The sequence below is a fragment of the Equus caballus genome, chromosome 10 (genome assembly GCF_041296265.1).
Source record: "Equus caballus isolate H_3958 breed thoroughbred chromosome 10, TB-T2T, whole genome shotgun sequence".
Lineage (NCBI taxonomy): Eukaryota > Metazoa > Chordata > Mammalia > Perissodactyla > Equidae > Equus > Equus caballus.
Window position 1 is genome coordinate 10,678,501 of NC_091693.1, and position 18,985 is coordinate 10,697,485.

The 18,985-nt window shown below is 48.5% G+C and overlaps 1 long non-coding RNA gene across 2 annotated transcripts; it reads right to left on the bottom strand.

Annotated features, from left to right (window-relative positions):
* Positions 1-298: 298 nt before the first annotated feature.
* Positions 299-18,398, bottom strand: LOC111775197 (uncharacterized). 2 transcript variants are annotated; one of them, XR_002810692.2, is made up of 5 exons: positions 17,395-17,922; positions 16,814-17,053; positions 12,452-12,601; positions 5,334-5,354; positions 299-396 (listed from the first exon to the last, which is right to left on the bottom strand). It is a non-coding gene; the product is annotated as an uncharacterized lncRNA (long non-coding RNA). The 2 variants fall into 2 exon arrangements; XR_011422380.1 differs by lacking the exon at positions 17,395-17,922 and adding an exon at positions 18,225-18,398 and having other exon boundaries at positions 325-396.
* Between the last annotated feature and the right edge of the window lie 587 nt (positions 18,399-18,985).

Sequence of the window (18,985 nt, forward strand, 5' to 3'; positions counted from 1 at the left end):
ACAGCAAGCCTAGGGGACGGGTACTCTTATTAACCCACTATACGGATGAAGAAACTGAGGGACAGAGAAATGCTTTGCTCAATACTTTGCACACCTGGTAAATGTCAGAGCCGGGGTTTGACTTCAGCCAGGTCACGCTTTCAACCACACTGTACGGTGCCCTGGAGCGTCTGAAAGAAGTGCAAGAATATGCAATTTTTGCCAAGAAGTCCACAGTCAGCCTCTGGGGTCAGCTGAGTGACACCCCCCAAAGACGGCCCTGCGCTAATTGCCAGGACCTGGGAATATGCTTCCTTACCTGGCAACAGGGACATTGCAGATGTGGTGAAGTTAAGGATCTTGAGACGGGGAGATTATTCTGGATCATTCTGCTGGCCCAGCATCATCACAAGGGTCCTTATAAGAGGGAGGCAGGAGGATCAGAGTTTGAGAGAGAAGAGGGAAGGATGGAAGCAGAGGTCAGAGAGCAAGAAGATGCTATGCGGCTGGCTTTGAAGGTGGAGGCAGGAGCCACGAGCCAAGGAACGCGGGCAGCATCTAGAAGGCTGGAAGGGCAAGGAAATACACTCTCCACTAGAGCTCCCAGAAGGAATGAGCCTGGCCAGCCTTGATTTTAGCCCAGGGAGAGCCATTTCTGGCCTCCAGAACCGTAAAATAACAAATTCAGGTTGTTTTAAGCCCCTGGGTTTGTGGCAATTTGTTACAGCGGCAACGGGAGATGAATACAGTCTCCTAGACGGGAGGGGCCAATTTGCCTCCCCCACCAGACCCACAGAGCTAAGGAGTCTCGCAAAAGAGAAGAAATGTTTGGCTCCCGGGTGGACAAAAATTGTCAAAGATCCACCCCCCCAGGTCAAGGGGAACTTTTGTGTTTCCTGTAATATTTGCTTGTCTCCTAAGAACGCACTCACATACCAATAGTGTAGTTAAAATTAAAGAAGGAACAAATTCGCTTAATGTCATGGTAAGTAACATTGGTAACATAAGTAACATGGTAACATTCATTCTCGCGTTTATTTAAAAATCTTTATTGAGCACCTCCTATGTCCAGACACTGTTCTAACACTGGGGATCCAGCGAGAACACACGGGACGAAGTTCCCGCCTCTTGAGTATCTTATACGGCCCGATGGGGAGATAGATAAAGAAAATGGTGAGTAAATTACATCGCATGGTGAGGAGTGCAATGGAGAAACAGACGCCAATGCGAAGAAAAGGGGAACCGAGGCAGGAGCTGCGAGTTTAAAGGGGTGGTCGGGGGCACCCTCATTGAGAGGCAACTGTTGGTCAGAGGTCTGAGAGATGGGAGAGAGCAAGCCACGGGGAGCCTGGGGGCAGAAAATTCCAGACAGAGTGGAGGGAGCAAGGAGGAGAAGAGTAGATGTCATGGGCAGCCTTGCCGGGCATCCTAGGCCATTGAAGGGAATGTGGATTTTACTCTTAGTGAAGCTACCGATGGTAATAGGCAGAGCAGGGACGTGACCTGGTTTGCATTTCAACAGAACAACTTAGCAGGGCCCAGAGCCCAGTTAGGGAGCAACTGTAAAAACCCGGGGAAGAGGTGATGTGCGTCTTGGACCAGGGTGTTCCCATTCGGGATATTTCACAAATAAAGTCAGCAGCATTTGCTGACCGATCAGATGGGCATATGGAAGACAGAGGGGAGCCCGTCAAAGGTGAGTCCACAGATTTTGGCCTGAGCTCCAGGACTGATGGAGTCAACCGACACAGGGGAGCCTGCAGGATGGGCAGGTTTGGGAGGGAAGCTCAGGGGCTTGGCTTCCAACACAAGTAGTTTGAGTCCATTAGACACCCAAGTGCAGATGTTGGACGTCCAAGTGCAGAATCCAGGAGAGAGGTTTGCACTGGAGTTAAAAGTTTGGGGCTAATGGTGGACACAGAGATACCCTCCTCAGGCCCCTCTTCAAGGCAGGACTTGCTGTTCCAGCCACCAGGAGTACTGTCAGTGACCACTTCCTGCTGGCAGCTCCTTCCGGGTCAGCCTCAGTTGCCCAAATGCGGGTCCTTCCCAGGGCGGCCCCATCAGTGGCTGACGGAGTCAGGGATACAAGGCCGAGGAATTTGAGCCAAACGAGGGACAACTCTATTGGGCTGTCCATGCTCCAGAGCTCCTTGGGGGTCCGCCAAGGCTGATGTTGTGCCTGCCCCACAGTTCAAATTCTCCATCCACGGGCACGGATGTCAGCTCAGGGCCAGTCTTCCTCAGCAAAAAAAAAAAAAAAAAAAAAAACGAGGAGGATTGGATTGGTGGCAGATGTTAGCTCATGGCTAATCTTCCTCCAAAAAAAATTATATATATATATATATATATACACACACACATATATCGCCCTACAGTCAGGCCTGCTTCCCAAGACATAGACTCATATCCATGCTGTGAACCTGACATCCTGACCTACGGAGACAAGAGAAGGATAGAAAATAGATGCCTTAAACATTTCCTAGAGGCCACTGTGGGCAAGGCCAAAGATGCCCAACCTTGTCAGTAGTCAGTATTCAGAAAGATTCTAATTAAAACCACAATAGCATGCCATTTCACATCCAGCAGCCATCAAAAATTAAAAAGACTCTCAATTTCAGGTTTTCATCCAGAGAATAAAACAAACATCCACGAGTCCATACTGATCTAAGTAAAGGATCAAATGAATAAGTAAATGGGGAGAAGGGACCGCTCTTTCTTTCAATAGAATTCCAATGAATAAATGTAGAAGGAAAAAGGGACATGAAACATCTCTATGAGGCAAACGCCCCAGTAAAAACCGTGGCAGACGAGGTCCATCAAATGGATGGCGAAAGTCTGAGGAGAAACAAGACTTGTACTGTCTCAAAGTGTCTCCCCTAAAACGTTTATTAACTACAAAGGGGAAGTCAGTAACCTCACAGGGGAGAAGTGCAGCAGACAGTGCTAGAACCACGTGATCAAGGTCAACATTGCCAGCAACAAGGCACGTGGACATGACAAATCGCCTGATACAATGCACCGGGAAGGACGCGACATCATTCGTGTGGGATTCTTGGCAAAAATGCAGAATTTCATTTCAACCATGAAAAACATCAGACAAACCCAAACGGAGGGACATTCTATCGAACAGCCGATCAGTACTCTTCAGAAGTGTCAAGGTCACGAAAGACGAGGACGTGCAGAGGAACTGACGCAGACTCTAGGGGGCTAAGGAGACACGACAACTAAATGCAGTGTGGGGTCCGGGATTCGATCCCGGAACAGAAAAAGGATATCAGTAGAAAAGCGGCTAAAATTCAAATCAGGTTGGTGGTTTAGTTATTAATATGGTACCCGTGTTAATTTCCTGGGTTTGATCATTGTGCTATAGCGTTCACGTGAGGGCGAGCAGGGTGAGACCCATGGGACGTCTCTGTACTATCTGTGACTTTTCTCTAAGCCTGAAATTATCTAGCATTGCAGCATCTACCTTGCTCTGAGTCCACGTGCTCTGGCGGAAGCCAGATGCGTGTGGTGAGGACACTATGGAGACGGCCACATGGGGAGGAACTGAGACCTCCTGCCAGCAGCCAGCACTGTCTTCCAGGCGTGTGAAGAACCCAACTTGGAATGGGATCCTCCAGCCCCAGTCAAGCCGTGTGATTGCAGCCCTGGCCGACGTCGTCAGTGCCAGGGTTTCCAGCCAGAACCGTCCAGAGAAGAAAACCTGACCCACAGAAAGTGTGTGTGAAGATAAACGTGTACTGTTTTGAGCCACCTTTTTGGAGAAAATATTGCTGTTATGAACAGTGGCCACCAGATGGCTCCTGGATTCCAAGGATGGAAACGATGACACCGCCAACATTATAAAGAGGTCAATTGTTCCTGAGTTAGTTTATAAATGTATTGCAATCCTAACAAAAATGTCATCGGGGTTTTTTTTTCTAGAGCTAGACAATTTGATTATAAGGTTCATTGGGAAGTAAGACAGGCAAAGATCGGGGGGAAAAGGGAAAAAGGAAGAGGAGGAGAAAACAAAGAAGTAGCTTTACCTGATATTAAAAACAAAATAAAACGACGTGTTATTGGTGCATGACCAAGCATACAGATCAAGGCACGGATCGAGAAACCCAGAAATAGAAACAATTGCCTATGGAAATTGACGTGATCGTCTAATGGTTTTTAATTTAAGAAGGGGTTTCAGGGAAGTTTTTTATTTAGTTGTGTTGGAACAACTAAATAACCAAAAAGAAAAGCTTGACTCCATTCCCCACCCTGGAAACCAGATAAATTCCAAGTGTGTCAAAGATCTAGGTGAAAAAATACAACCTCGCAAATAAAGACAACCCTGGTGATGAGCCGGGTGTGGGGTGAATTTTCCAAACTATTACTCAAAAGTGAGGAGCAATAAAAGAGAATTTTGCTAAATGACCAGACAAAAATGAAAACCTTTTGCAGATCCCAAACTTAAACCCACCATACGCAAACCGAAAACTCCGGATAACAAAATGAGAACAATGTTTGCAACTTACGTCACAGACAAAGGGTCAGTATTGCTAAAATATAAAGGATGTCTAAAAAGTGAGGGAAAAACACCAAGAAACCTCTTGAAAGTGGGCCAGATATATAAATAGAGAGTTTACATAAAAAGAAATGCAAATGTCCCCCACAGATACAAAAATATGCTCAACCTCACGCATCGTTTTTTAAAAACCGCAAGTTAAAACTACACTGAGACCCTTTTTCTCATCTATCAGATGAGAAAAAAAACCCAGTGTGTGACAACACCCTGGGGAAACAGGTCTGTCACACCTTCCGGGTGGAATGTGGAAAGGCAACACCTCCACAATCTGGTGCCATCTAGCAAATTTACCCCTTGAGCCAGCAATTCCACTTCTAGGATTCCATTGCAAAGACACGTTGACGGAAAAATGAAATGCCCTATGAACGAGGCTCTTCACTGAGACTATTTGTGATACCAAAAAACTGGAAACTACTGAGGTGGCCATAAATAAGGACGAACTAAACCAACTATGCTATATCCACAAAAATAGAATACTACACTGCTGTAAAAAGACTAAGATATACGAGGATTATATATACACAAGATGTGTGTGTCTGTACACGTGCGTGTGTGCAGTGACCGCCAAGATATAGTCAAGTGAAAAAAGCAAGGAGTAAACTGGTGCACGGTCTGCTATTTTTGTGCTATCAAGAGGCGTAGGGTCTCCCCTGGTCATCTGGGACCCAGCCCCGGGGGGATTAGGGCAGGTGGGAGCGGCCTGGAGCAGGAGACTGAGGGAGAGGCCGTGGGGCGTCCGCTCTGGATGGGTTGGTTTGTGTTTGGCTGTGCTCACGGGTGAATCACTTACTGTCTTTGGAACTGGCGGGTCCTGGCAGGGGCAGTCCATGCAGCATCAGCAAGGCCCCAGGTGTCAAAGCATCAGAATCCAGAAAAAAAAAAAGACCAGATTAATACACCTCCTTGGCTTCTCTGCTCCACTTGACCCACCTTCTTGGTCCTCCCTTGTCCCTCACTTTCTGTAACTTCTCACCCTCCCAGCTCTCCTCCCACCACACCGCCTGTCCCTTCTGAGTCTTCTTCTCGTGCTGCTTGTCTCCTTGGGTAGACGCATCCAGGCCCGTGGCTTCTGCTGCCACCTAGATGCTGATCGTGCCCAAAGCCGCATCTCTATGCAGACCCCTCTCCTCAGCTCAAGACCCGGTAGCCAATGGCTTACGGGATGTCTGCCCCTCAGTGTCTCAGTGGGAACCTCACCAAATGCAAAAGCAAATCGATCACCTCCACCACCAGCCCGCCACCCCTCCTCCTAGAGAGCCTGCATTTTGTGAACGGGCGCCACAATCCACCAGGCGGGACCCGGGAGCTGTCCTGGCCCCCTCCGTCCTCCCAAACTGTAATCAAGACCTTTCAAATAGCTTCTGTCTGTCAGCTCTTCTCCACCCCACTCCCACTGCTCTGCTTGGACAGTCCTCATCTCTACCGTGTATAACTGCAGTGGGCTCTGGGTCCGTCGGGGTCCAGGGAGGAGAGAAGAACCACGCCAGTAACTTTAACAGAGAGAATTCAACACATGGAACATAATAGTGGAATTATAGGACATATGGAATTGCCAACTTGGTACACAGTTATCTAGATGATGAAAGGGTAAAGTGAGACTCTAAGGCAGCGGTTCTTAAACATCGCAGAATTCCCTGGAACACTTGTTAAAACACAGGCTGCTGAGCCTGACACAAGAGTCCCACTGGTCTGGGATGGGGCGTGGAATGCTCCACTTCTAACAAGTTCCCAGCTGACGCTGCTGGTCTGGGGACCACCCTCTGAAAACCACAGCTCTATGGAAGTAGCAACTGTAGGAAGCAGCTACTGATGTGGGTTCAGTGAGCCGAGGAGTCGAAAGAAAGATTTTTGGGCTCTCAAGGTCTGGTCGTAGTGGTCCTTTATTCAGAGAGTAGCATGGGGACAGGACCCATGGGCAGGGAAGGGATGCAATGTGTTAAGGGTAGGGCTAAATTTATAAGGCGTAGATATGGGAATTATTTCTTTACAGGACAAAGGAAAGATCATGTAAAAAAGTTGTTAAAATGGTATCAGTGCAGGTGGGGTCTGGCTATCGGGTGGTCCTATAACTTTGGATATGAATCAGGTCAATTAGGTCAAAACATCCTGTGCTTCCGGAGGATGATATAGATTGGTGTGTAGCCCAGGACGCCTTGGGCTTCTCTCCCTGGGGCAGCCTTGATCCTCATCAGCCATCACTCCTGGAGCTGGAGGAACAGAGATGCTGAGGAAGGGGCACCAGCCGGCTGGCGCTGACGTTTCTGATGAAACTGGGTCTGTGAGTGTTAGAAATCTACAAGCTGGGTTCAGCTGCTGCTGCTGCTGCCGCCGCCACCACAGTGAAGAAGTGTTGCTGGGGTGGTGCTCACGAGAACAGCAGGCAAGTCCCTTCCACATAAGGCGACCAGCCATCCGGTCGGGGCGGGGGGGGGGGGGGTGTTCACAGGAGGGAGAACTTTCAGTGCTAAAACTGGGGACGTCCTGGGCAAACCGGGACGAGTTGGTCACCCTACTTCTGCCGTCTCCTAGCAAACCCAATTGCCAGGGTCTAACACTGAGCCATCTGGCACAGCAGAAACGTGGCTTGTCAGCTCAGCAGCACAAAGCAGCGCCTAGGAGGGTGGGCTGGGGGCTCAGAGACCGAAACTTGGTAATTGACACTGACCCCTAGTGATCTTCCCGGGCTTCTGCAATCCATGCTCGGGACTGCCATCAAGAGAAACTTTATAAATAGGTCAAACTCATCATTTCAGACTCTGGCCAAAAATTTTTCAATAGCTGCCTGGGATATTGTGACAAGAGATTTTCAAATATTTGTTACCGCACAAAGGGCACGGTCTGCTCACCGTGAGATAAAAGCCAATCGTCAAGAGGCAAGATGGCGGCAGAGAAAGGGCATCTTATTCCAGCTTGCTAGCAAGAGGGACGATGGCTGACTAATGTCCAAAAGAACCATCTTAAGGAGGCACAGAATCTGGAAGCAGTTATGTAGGCCGGTGGGTCACAGGGGAGGGGGTTAGGAATGTTGACCCTCTGGAGTTACAGACTGGGAGCTGCCACACCAGATCTCTCCATTGTCCTTGATGATGGCTGTGAGCATAGACTCTCTGTTTGGGGGTCATCACGTTCCTAAGGAACTCAAAAGAACGAAGTTATTGTCTTATTGCAGCTGGGAGGTATATGCACTAGCAGGGGTCATAAAACCTACAGAGCAGGTGGATCTCCTGGAGGGTGCAACCCAGCTGGGTCAGTTAGTCAGAGGTCATTCAAAGTTACAACGTGGTCTCTTTTCTACAATATGGCGTCCCTTACGTCAACCTTGTGTTGAGCTGGTTTCATACTGAGGCACATGGGGTAGCTATTCTGGTTCAAAATGGATTCAGCTTGAACTAAGGAAACCTGACTTATGGCCTATCGAACATACACTGTACATCTGCTTCAACCTTTAAAGTAAAGAATGCGTTAGACGTTATCTCAAAGTAAAAGGATGCACGTTCTAAGACAAGAATGTATACTTCCCCTCCTAGTACTCTTGAAGATAAATGGTTCAAGTTGACCTACTAATTTACAACTGAAAACCTCTTCGAAACTTTGATGAATATGTATCCTGGCCGTGTTTAATGTATGTTCTTTGTTCTAAAAAATGTACGAATCTGTTCTGAAAACCATGCTTCTTCTGGCTGCTTTCTTCCTTTGTGGACACTGGTTTCCAGATTATAGTCCTCAAACCGGGCTCAAGTAAAGGTCACCTCATCTCTCTCATCTGTAGAATAGTTATTGGTTATTTTGTGTTGACAACTGTGATTTATAATCAGAAATACATATTTGGTCTTTGCCCCCTTTCCAGAGAGCTCCTAAAACCCTTGGATTTCCTAAATGATGAGTAATAAAAGTGAAAGGTGTGTCTTTTATTATTCATACCAAGCCCCTTTCAACCACACTTGAGTTTATGTTAACTCAGCGACTTTTGAAAGCCCCATCCGGGACTGGCTGCCAGCAAACCAACCAAGGGGTTCCTGGATTGGAACTTTCAGCCCCGCCCCACCCCCCCCCCCGACGTTTGGGGAGGAGAGAGAGGCCTGAGGTTGAGTTAACCACCAATGGCCAATGATTTAATCAATGGTGCCTATGGAATGAAGCCTCTATAAAAAACCGAGGGGTTCAGAGAGCTTCAGGTTGGTGGACATACGGAGGTGCTGGGAGGGTGGTGCGCCCACTGAGTCCCTCCCCTGACACCTTGCCCTGTGCATCTCTTCCATCTGGCTATTCCTGAGTTATACCCTTTTAGAATAAACCAGTAATCTAGTAAGTAATCTGTTTTCCTGAGTTCCGTGAGCTGCTCTGGCAAATTATCAAACCCAAGATGGAGGTCATGGGAACCCCCAACTTGTAGCCAAGTTGGACAGAAGTTTTGGGTAACCTGGGGACCCACTACTTGTGGGTGGCATCTGAGAGTGAGGGCACTCTGCGGGACTGAGCCCTTCACCTGTGGGCTCCTGCCACTCCAGGTAGATAGTCTCAGAACTGAAGTGAATTGTAAGACATCCAATTGGTGTCCCCAGAGAATTGGAGAATTTCTTGATGTGGGAAAAACTTCCACACATTTGGTGACCAAAAGTAAAGTGTTGGGGGTAGAGTGGCAAGTGAAGGGAGAAATAGAGTTTTTCCTTTTCACTGCCTACCTGCCAATTGGGGTGAAATTCAACTTTTTTTTTTTTTTAAAGATTTTATTTTTTTCCGTTTTCTCCCCAAAGCCCCCCGGTACATAGTTGTGTATTCTTCGTTGTGGGTTCTTCTAGTTGTGGCATGTGGGGTGCTGCCTCAGCGTGGTCTGATGAGCAGTGCCATGTCCGCGCCCAGGATTCGAACCAACGAAACACTGGGCTGCCTGCAGCCAAGCGCGCGAACTTAACCACTCGGCCACGGGGCCAGCCCCGAAATTCAACTTTTAATGCAGCATAAAAGGCTCTTCAAGGTTATCTTCTTACAGCCCAGCCTCATCTTCTTTCCTGAACTTTATGTTCCAGAAATCTATAAATCTTTGGGTTTCCTAAAGCAAATTATATTCTCAAGTTTCTATGCTTTGAAGATACTACTCCCATATCTGGATGATAAAGCATATAAACCCCTTTTTGAGAGGAAAACATAAAATCGGAATATGTGCTTTTAAAATGGAAGTTAGCTTTCAATCATTAAAGTGTTAGCTGGATTCAAAGGCCAAAGAAAATCTCAAAGCAAATATATTTCTGAATTCCACAGTATTTTCTGCTCTCAAACTCTGACACTCAAGGAGAAAACAGATAAGAACACTTCCAGTGCTAATGAAACTTGTTAGTTTTTCTTTCCTGTTAAAGATATTTATACTTGAATCCTTTTCAAGGCTTGAAACATTTTTAGATGAATCCCATAAATGAAAAGCAATGGTTGGTTTGAAAATTAGAGACGGTTTATAAAATTCTATTGAACCCAGGCAGCTGAGGGTCACTGTAAATGCTGAATAAGAACACGATTACCCTTCCACCTTGTTCCCAACACAGACACAGAGGAAAAGAAGCTAATCTTGTTAATTTGTTGTTTTCTTGTCTAACCTGAGGGGTGACTCAAGCGTCACAAGGATTGATGATCTTGTTTTACAGAAGAAGAATAACGCCTTCAAGGATCACCAGATAACCAGCCCCCAGCTGCCCCTGAGGCCCGGAAATCAGGTGGCCCAAGGGCTTATCTGCAGTGAAAGATACACAGACTTTCCCTTTGTTTCTCCAAAACTCCTCCTGCCGAGCCCCTTAGCTCTATAAAACCCCCTGCTTTCTTTTCCTGTTCTGGCAGATTTGAGAGTACCTATGCTCCCACCTTCTCATTTTGGCCCATTCGAATAAACCTTTCTCCATCTTCAGGCACCAATGTCTCAGTGATGGGCTTATTATGCATTGGGCACACGAACTTGAGATTAAGAGGTTCGGTATCACTCTGTCTCCCCAAATGCACCCAGCTGACCAGCTAGCTCTGTTAACTTCTTGTGTGTTGCCCAGAAACAAATGTTCTTCTCCAAAAGAAAGACCACTGGCTTGTGCCAGGAGAGCTAAGAGCCCCTCAGTCACAGCATCCTCCATCTCTCCAACTCTTGCTGTGAAGTCATTTGAAAAACCAGAGGAACTCTCCCAGGCCTTGCGAAAGGGCTAATCAAGTGGGGCCCAGCGCTGGCCTTGAGCTCCTTAGTGGCCAGGGCCACTTAAAGGAGCAGCAAGGCAGAGCCGCCCTCTGGGTGCTCTCTGGTCGACAGCCCAGGCCCTACTGGTTGCAGCTCTGCTCCCCACGCATGCAGCTGCAGGACTGCATGAATGCAGGGTCCTACCTCAGCAGCAAAGCAGCATCTCCCTGTGGCCCAGCTTGCTCATGTCGAGGAAGCCTGGAACTCTCAGGAACCTAGCCGTAACGGAGACCACTGTGCCTTGTGAGGCCAGCTTGCTTGGTTACAAAAGGTGAAGGCTGCTGTCAGACCTCCTCTGGCACCTCCCTGGGGAGGACTGAGGTTAAGGGCAGAGGAGCGCTTCCTGGGTGACAGGAGGGTCACCAGCCTGGTGACCAGAGCTGACAGATATCTCCTTGCTACAAATGCACTTAAGCTGGTGTATCAGTTTGCTAGGGCTTTGCCATAACAACGTACCACAGCCAGAGTGGCTTAACGACAGAAATGTATTGTCTCACAGTTCTGGAGGCTGGACGTCCAAGATCAAGGTGTTGCCAAGGTTGGTTCCTTCTGAGGCCTGCGAGGGAAGCACCCATGCCAGGCCTCTCTCCTCGGCCTATAGATGGCCATCTTCCCCCGTGCTTCCTCGCATCCTCTTCCCTCTAGCCAGCCTGTGTCCAAATGCCTCTTCGTATGAGAACACCAGTCATACCAGACAGGGACCCACCCTAACGACCTCATTCTAACCTGACTCCTCTCTAAAGACCTGTCTTTCAAATCAGGCCACAGTCTGAGGTACTGGGGCTTAGGACTTCACTATTTGAATTTGGGGTTGAAGGGGACACAATTCAACCATCACAGCCAGTCTGGCCGTTTATAGTTATTAGAGATGGCAGTCACCTCCAGTAACTGAGAGCTCTAGGTCTCTACCCCCACGACCTCACCGCCAGGGAGCGTGCTACATCAGAACAAGGCTTGGTCCAAATTCTGCCGCAAATATAGCCCTGATTAGCAGCCTGACAATTGAATGGCCATACAACCTGCTGGGTAAAATCAGGGAGGCCCAGATTCTGTCAGGCTAGGCATCCAGCAGGCACCGTGTACCAAAGGTCCACTGGAAACAGATGCGATGACGTACTAGCCACAGGTCAGCTAATCCCATCAGGACCAGGTGGCAACAACCCCCACCCCTGGGGGCCACAGGGCCCCCAAACTCTAGGGCTGTGGTGCCACTGCAACAAGCAGAAGCTCCTTGGCTCCTGACACATGAACGTGCACAGTCCGTCTACCCAATCTGCATCTCAACTGGCACGCAGTTCACCAAAGAAAAAGCAGTTCCAACGTCCGTTACGCTAATTTAAAGCCCCTCCATGTTGCCTGAGAGAAAGATCATCGAACTTGTGTGGCTCTCTCATTGGGGTCTTTCAAGTGATAACTAACCTGCCTGCGGTGTGTAGATTCAAACAAAACACCCACATGTCTGTCACTGTGCGTGCAAGTATCTTTTTTTCCCCGGATTTTAGAGTTTTAATAACTCTCTTGGAAATAACCTTTTCTCTTTTAAAATAAAAAAATAATAATATATACACATAGTTTAGAATGAAAACCACCCCCGCCCCCACCCCACTCCCCACCCTACCCGTCCGTCCTCAACCTCAGGTCTGCTCCTCAGAATGAGCTGGAAGTATCTTAAAGAAAATTATAGATAATACAGCTCTCACCTGCAAAGCACTCTCTTCATGGACTACTATAGAGCCTGAATTTTACCATTAAGGGGAAAAAAGGAGGCGGTGATGAAGCGTTTTCTTCTGAGTGTAACGGAGTGCACGTGCAAAGATTCAGAGGTGACACGATAGAACAGATTCAAGGAACTAAAAGAAATCCAATATGACAGGCGTGTCATTTCTAAATGAAGACATAATTCACATGCCATAAAATTTACCGATTTTAAGCATACAATTCGGTGGTTTTCGGGACATTCACAAGGCTGTGTGACCATCACCACTATCCAGTTCCAGAAGATTTTCATCACCCCAAAGAGAAACCCCATATCCATCAGCAATCACTCTGGGACCCCCTCTGCCCCCAGCCCCTGGCAACCACTAATCTACCTTCTGTCTCCATGGATTTGCCTATTCTGGACGTCTCACATAAATAGAATGATACAATATTTGCCCTTTTATGTCTCATTTTTTCACTAAGCATAGTTTCAAGGTTCATCTGTGTTGTAGCATGTATCAGAACTTCACACCTTTTGATGGTAGAATAATATTCCATGGTAGGAACAGACCACATTTTGTTTGTCATACATTAGTTGATGGACATTTGGGTTGCTTCCAGTTCAGGACTGTTACGAATAATGCTACTATGAGTGTTCGTGGACGAGTTTTTGTATGAACACGTGTATTTGATCCCCTTGGGCGTACACCTAGAAATGGAATTGCTGGGTTAAGCGGCAACTTCATGTTTAACTTGCTGAGGGACAGGAATGCGGTCCAAGGGCAGGACTGAGGACGGGCGAGAGAAGAGAGAAGCACCAGTTTGCTGGAGCTGCTGTAACAGAACGCCACAGCCTGGGGGCTCAAACAACAGAAATTTATCTTCTCACAGTTCTAGAGGCTGGAAGTCCAAGATCAGGGTGCCGGCAAGTTTGGTTTCTCCTGAGGCCTCTCTCCTTGGCTTGCAGACGGCCGCCTTCTCACTGTGTCCTCTCACTGTCTTTTCTCCGTGGGCGCACATCCCTAGGCTCTCTTCCTCTTCTTTTTCTCTTTTTTTTTTTTGAGGAAGATTGGCCCTGAATGCCCATTTGTTGCCAATCTTCCTCTTTTTTTTTTTTTCTCCCCAAAGCACCAGTACATACTTGTATACCCTCGTTGTAAGTCCTTCTACTTTTTCTATGTGGGACGCCACCGCAGCATGGCTTGAGCAGCGGTGTGTATGTCTGCACCCAGGATCCAAACCTGTGAACCCCAGGCTGCCAGAACAGAGCACGAGAACTTAACCACTACTCCACCAGCCGGCCCCTCTTTCTCTTCTTATAAGGATCCCAGTCCTGTTGGATTAGGTCCGCCCCCCCCTTATGATCTCATTTATCCTTAATAACCTCCTTAAAGGCCCCAGCTCCAAATTCAGTCGCACTGGAGGTTAGAGCTTCAACATAGGAATTTGTGGAGCTGGGGGTGGGGGGGACCATTCAGTCCATAACAAGGTGATAAGGCAGGAGGTGAGTAGGGACCCGAACTAGACCACAAAGGGCCCTGGGGACATGTTTGGGGGCATTCCTCTTCACCTCCCCACTCCCAGGGGCCTCCCGGGCATCGGCTCCATGGAGAGCCCCTTTCTGTCCTTTACTTTGCAGACAGGACTAAGCGCTGAGCACAGCAATACGGAGCAGTTGCCCAGGTTGCCTGGGAAACGGGGGACCCAGCGGGAATCATTAGAGGGAAGTTGACTGGAGGGTGAGCGTGCCTGGGAGGGATGGATGCAAATTAGATACAAGAGACTTCTTTCTCAGGGCTTCTGAGAAAGAGCCTAAACCGGCACAGAGCAGTCCATTAATTCCTGCATTCAACAAATCTGAGGGCCTACTGGGCCCTGGGACCCTTGCAGAGTTGATGTTCTCGGCCTGCACTGTCCAAGACGGTAGCCACCGGCACGCTCTGCTCTTAAGCACTTGAAAGGTGGCTGGTCCAGACTGAGATGTGCCGAAGTATAAAACGCACGCAGACTTCGAAGACTTAATATAAAATATCTCACTAACACTTTTTGTACTGAATGCATGCTGAAATGATAATATTTTGATATGTTGGATTAAATAAAATACGTTGTTAAAATTAATTCCATCTATTTCCTTTTATTTTTTTTTTTAATGTGGCTCCTAGACATTTTGAAATGACCTATGTGACTTGCATTCATGTCTCACATTTTATTTCTCCCGGACTGGGCTGTTCTCCAGGCTCCACCTGGAAACCCTCTCTGATCAAGCTCATTCCAGTGGACATCACCAGAGGGGACCTTAACTTGGATCGCCATTCATGGAGATTAGGAGATTTGAAGCAAATGCCTCCAGCTGGTGACATCTGTTTTAAAATGAGCTGCAAGGACAGGAATTAATGGGAAAAGGAAGGAAAGAAAGAGATGAGATTGCACACAGCTGGGGAGACCGGAGAGGGTCTAAGGCCTGACAGCCAATTTCCAACTTGCCCTCTGCGATGGGCAGAATAATAGCCCCCCATAGATGTGCATGCCCTCATCCCCAGGCCCTGTCAGTGTCACCTTATATGGCAAAAGGGCCTTTGTGGGTGTGATTAAATCAAGAATGTTGAGATGGGGAGACAAGCCCGGAGGATCCAGGTGGGCCCAATGTGATAGCAAAGGTCCTTACAAGTCAAAGAGGAGGCAGGAGAGTCAGAGAAGGAGATGTGATGGTGGAAGCAGAGGCTCGAGCAAGGCCATTGCTGGCTCTGAGGACAGAAGAGGGGGCCATGAGCCAAGGAACGCAAGCTGCCTCTAGAAGCTGGAAAAGGCAGAGAAGTCGATGGTCTTCTCAGCCTCCAGACGGAGTGCAACCCTGTAACACCCTGATTTTGGCCCAGTGGGACCCATTTCGAATTTCTGACCTTCTGAGCTAGAAGATAATAAATTGGCATTGTTGTAAGCCACTAGGTTTGTAATAATTTGTTACAGCAGCTACAGGAAACTCATACACTGCCTGCCGGATATTTCTTTGAGTCATACTCCTCACTAGCTCAGAGAGCCATCTCCTTCTAAGGCATGTGGGGAAAGCCCTGGGTTGGGTCCTCAATTTTCCCTGTGGGTCTTTGGACAAGTCCCTTTTCTCCTCTACTAAGGTTGGGGGGCAAGGAGAATGGAAAAACTGTGGCGAGTTCTAGAGCAGAAGAGTGGCATATTTGTCCAGCTGGGCATCAGCATGGATGTTATTATTAAAACCGGGACAAAACAAGTGCCAGAGAACCAGACAGCTGTTTAACATGCTGAGTCCTTTACATAAGTCATCTCATTTAATTCTGAGAACAGCCCCATGAGTTAGATAACTATTATTATCTTTTTTTATTTTTTACTTTTTTTGCTGAGGAAGATTGGCCCTGAGCTAACATCCATGCCAATCCTCCTCTACTTTGTATGTAGGTCGCCACCACAGCATGGCTGCCGACAATTGGTGTAGGTCTATGCCCAGGAGGTGAACCAGGGCCACCAAAGCAGGGCATGCCAAACTTAACCATGAGGCCACAGGGCCAGCTCCCTTATTATCCCATTTTAAAGCTAAGTAAACCAAGGTCAGAGAGATTGAGTAACTTGCCCAAAGTCACTAAGATGGTAAAATATGAGTCAAGAGTCAAACCTCGGTTTACAGACTTCTGAGAGGCACCCTCTGCTAATGGAAGAGATCATGATGAACAGGACGGATCCATAAGTTTCCTTCATTCGTTCTTCTCACAGATAGTCGGGCCCCGGGCTTGGCTTCAGGGTAGAATGACTAACAACTCAGCCCAGATTCTTGCAGCATGGAAGTCACATTCTATTAGAAGGACGCCATCAAGTGAGAAATAAGCCGATCATGATGAGAATGATGATGACCATTCAGAGAGTCAGCTGAGAGGGGGTGCGCCTGGGATGCTGCTTTTTGTATCAATATGGGGTTCTGAACCTGAGGGCCCCCTGCCCTCCAAGGGGTGTCATGACCAAATTCACCATGTTTCCGGTCTTGATTTTCTTTGGCCATCCCCCCAAATACAAGCCCCTCTTGTCATCTCAGGTCCTCTCGTCTCCATCATTCTCTGTGTTGTCCTCCGTTCCACCCAAGTCCTGCCTCCCTCCATCCTTCCCAAACTCTTCCCCTGGGACCCCTCTAAGCCTCCCACTGAAGGCTCCCTCCAACTCGCTCCTTAACTGAAACCAGCTCCTTCCTCAAAGGTGACCCCCACCATCCTAACCGGAGGCATTTCATCCTCCACTCGCCAAACACCTCAAGGTCTCGGGGAGGACAGGGGTAGTGTGGACGTGCTGGGGAAAACAGGGAGCCCAAATCCTGGTAATTCACACAAACAAAGGTAGAGACTCACCTTTGCCCGGTGGCCGACATGGGCGGGCTGGGCTCTGCTCCGCGTCTTCTTTCATGGACCCAGGCTCTTCGCTCATGGGGCAGCCTCTGAAACACTGCCGGTCTCTGGCGAAGGGAGAAGAGACATGGCGGCCACGAGCCGGCTCTTGAAGCTTTGGCTCACAAGAGATGCGCATCACTCGTCTTCACGTTTCATTGGCTAAAGCGAGTCCTATGGCCAAGCTTGATATCAACTGGGTATCTTTCAGGAGAGACAGAAAATATCATGTACAATAACACAACCTGCCATTCCATGGCACCCTAATGTTGTTTCCAGATATTATTATTCCTTCTCTTATTTTTTATTTAAAAAAATAATAACTCTTTTTTTAAAATCCAGCTTCTCCTTAACAGACCTCCTAGAGTGACATCTGGACCCTCTTCTAGCTCCTTACAGTTTCTCTAGAAACCTGAGCGTCATGCTTAGCCCTTCGCTCTCCCTCACCCCAGATCAGATCCTTTAGAATGTTCCAGAGGTTCTAAATCTCATTTGTCTCAGTCCCCACAGATGCCACCCTCTTCCAAGTCACCTTCAGCTCTCACCTGAGTTACCACGACAGCGGCCTTCCAAGTCCTGCTCGACAGTTAATTCATCATCCGCCCAACCATCGGGGTGACCAGGTAGTCATCAGCCGGCTTAAATCCTTCTGTAGTTTCCCACTGTCCTTTGGGAAGAGTCTAAAATCCTTACCCCCTTCTAGAAAGCTCTTCCCAGCAGGCTTCTGCTTGCTGCCTCAGCCCCTGCTTCTGTCCCCATCACCCCACAGTCCAGGCTCACCAGGCTTTTACATCATGGTTCTCTTTGCCTGGAACTCTCTCCCGCCCACTCCTCTTCATCCTTCCGCTCTCCACGTCCTCACCGGGGCCTTCAGATCCAGTTGGTTCTTTCTGCGCGTGTGCTCCCACAGCGCCCCCTACTGCCCCTTCCAAAACACTCAACACTCCCACGGCGCTTGCTCAGTGCGTCCCCTGCCCACCCAGACTTGCAGCTGCATGAAGGCAGGGACTGTCTCCTCGACTGCTACACGCCCCATACGGTGATCGTGCTCACTAATTTTTCAGTGAAAGAGTGAATTTGTCAGACACGAAGGCTGGGAGAGGGAAAGAATAAAGGATAACAGGTACGATTATCCGTGACTGAATTCGCCTCCTGACTTAATGAAGAGGGGCAGAAGTGGGCCGGGACGTTCGTGCCGCCTCTGAATCATTAGTCCTCAACTCATGGAACAGCATGCCCTTCCTGCATTTCCCTCTGTGCTTCCAGACCTCACAAAACGCCTTCCTCACCCACGCCTAAGGCAAGGAATCTGGTTTGGCGCCTGAGAGAGTGCTTCTGTCCCTCCCCGCTCTCCCCAGCTCCTGCTGTTTCTCACCTCTCCTCCAGGCTTTCTTCTCAGCACATCCCACAGCGCCCCGAAACGAAGGCATCTGGGCGAGTCTGGAGCATCCCCAAGACGTTGTCTGTCGTGAGACTCATTCCTGAGCAGAAGGACTTGAATGACACCCTGAAGAAAGAAACAAAATGGTGCACGAGCGAGAGACGTCCTAGGCCCGGGGCTGGTTGAGTCTCTGCCAAACCAGGCTGTGCTCTGGGTGTGACGGGAACAGATCTGGAAAGGCCCCATGTCCAATCACAGCTCCTCCTCCAGGCTAAGATGGTGTCTGAAACTAGAGCACCAGAGACAGTACTAGTTTGCTAAGGCTGCCAGAACAAAGTGCCACAGACTGACTTGCTTAAACCACAGAAATTCACTTTCTCAGGTTCTGGAGGCTGGACGTCCAAGACCAAGGTGTCAGCAGGTCTGGTTTCTTCTGAGGCCTCTCTCCTTGCCTTGCAGGCTGTTAACGTAGCTAGTTCAGTTTCTGTTTTTCTGGCCAAACCCCAGGCAGAAACACTTTGCCTCCCATAGCCATGTGACTCATTTTTGGCCGGTGGGATATGAGCAGAAGCAAGGTGGGCAACTTCGGGTCACGTCGTTAAAAGGAAGCGAATTGTTCTGTACTTCCTAGGGCTGTCTTCTCACAGACTGCAGCATGGATGCGGTGGCAGCGGGACGGCTTCAACCATGTGAGTCAGGACGACCCTCAAAGCAGGGCAACAAGGAAGCTGGGACCTGGTGACGTCTTGAGGGGG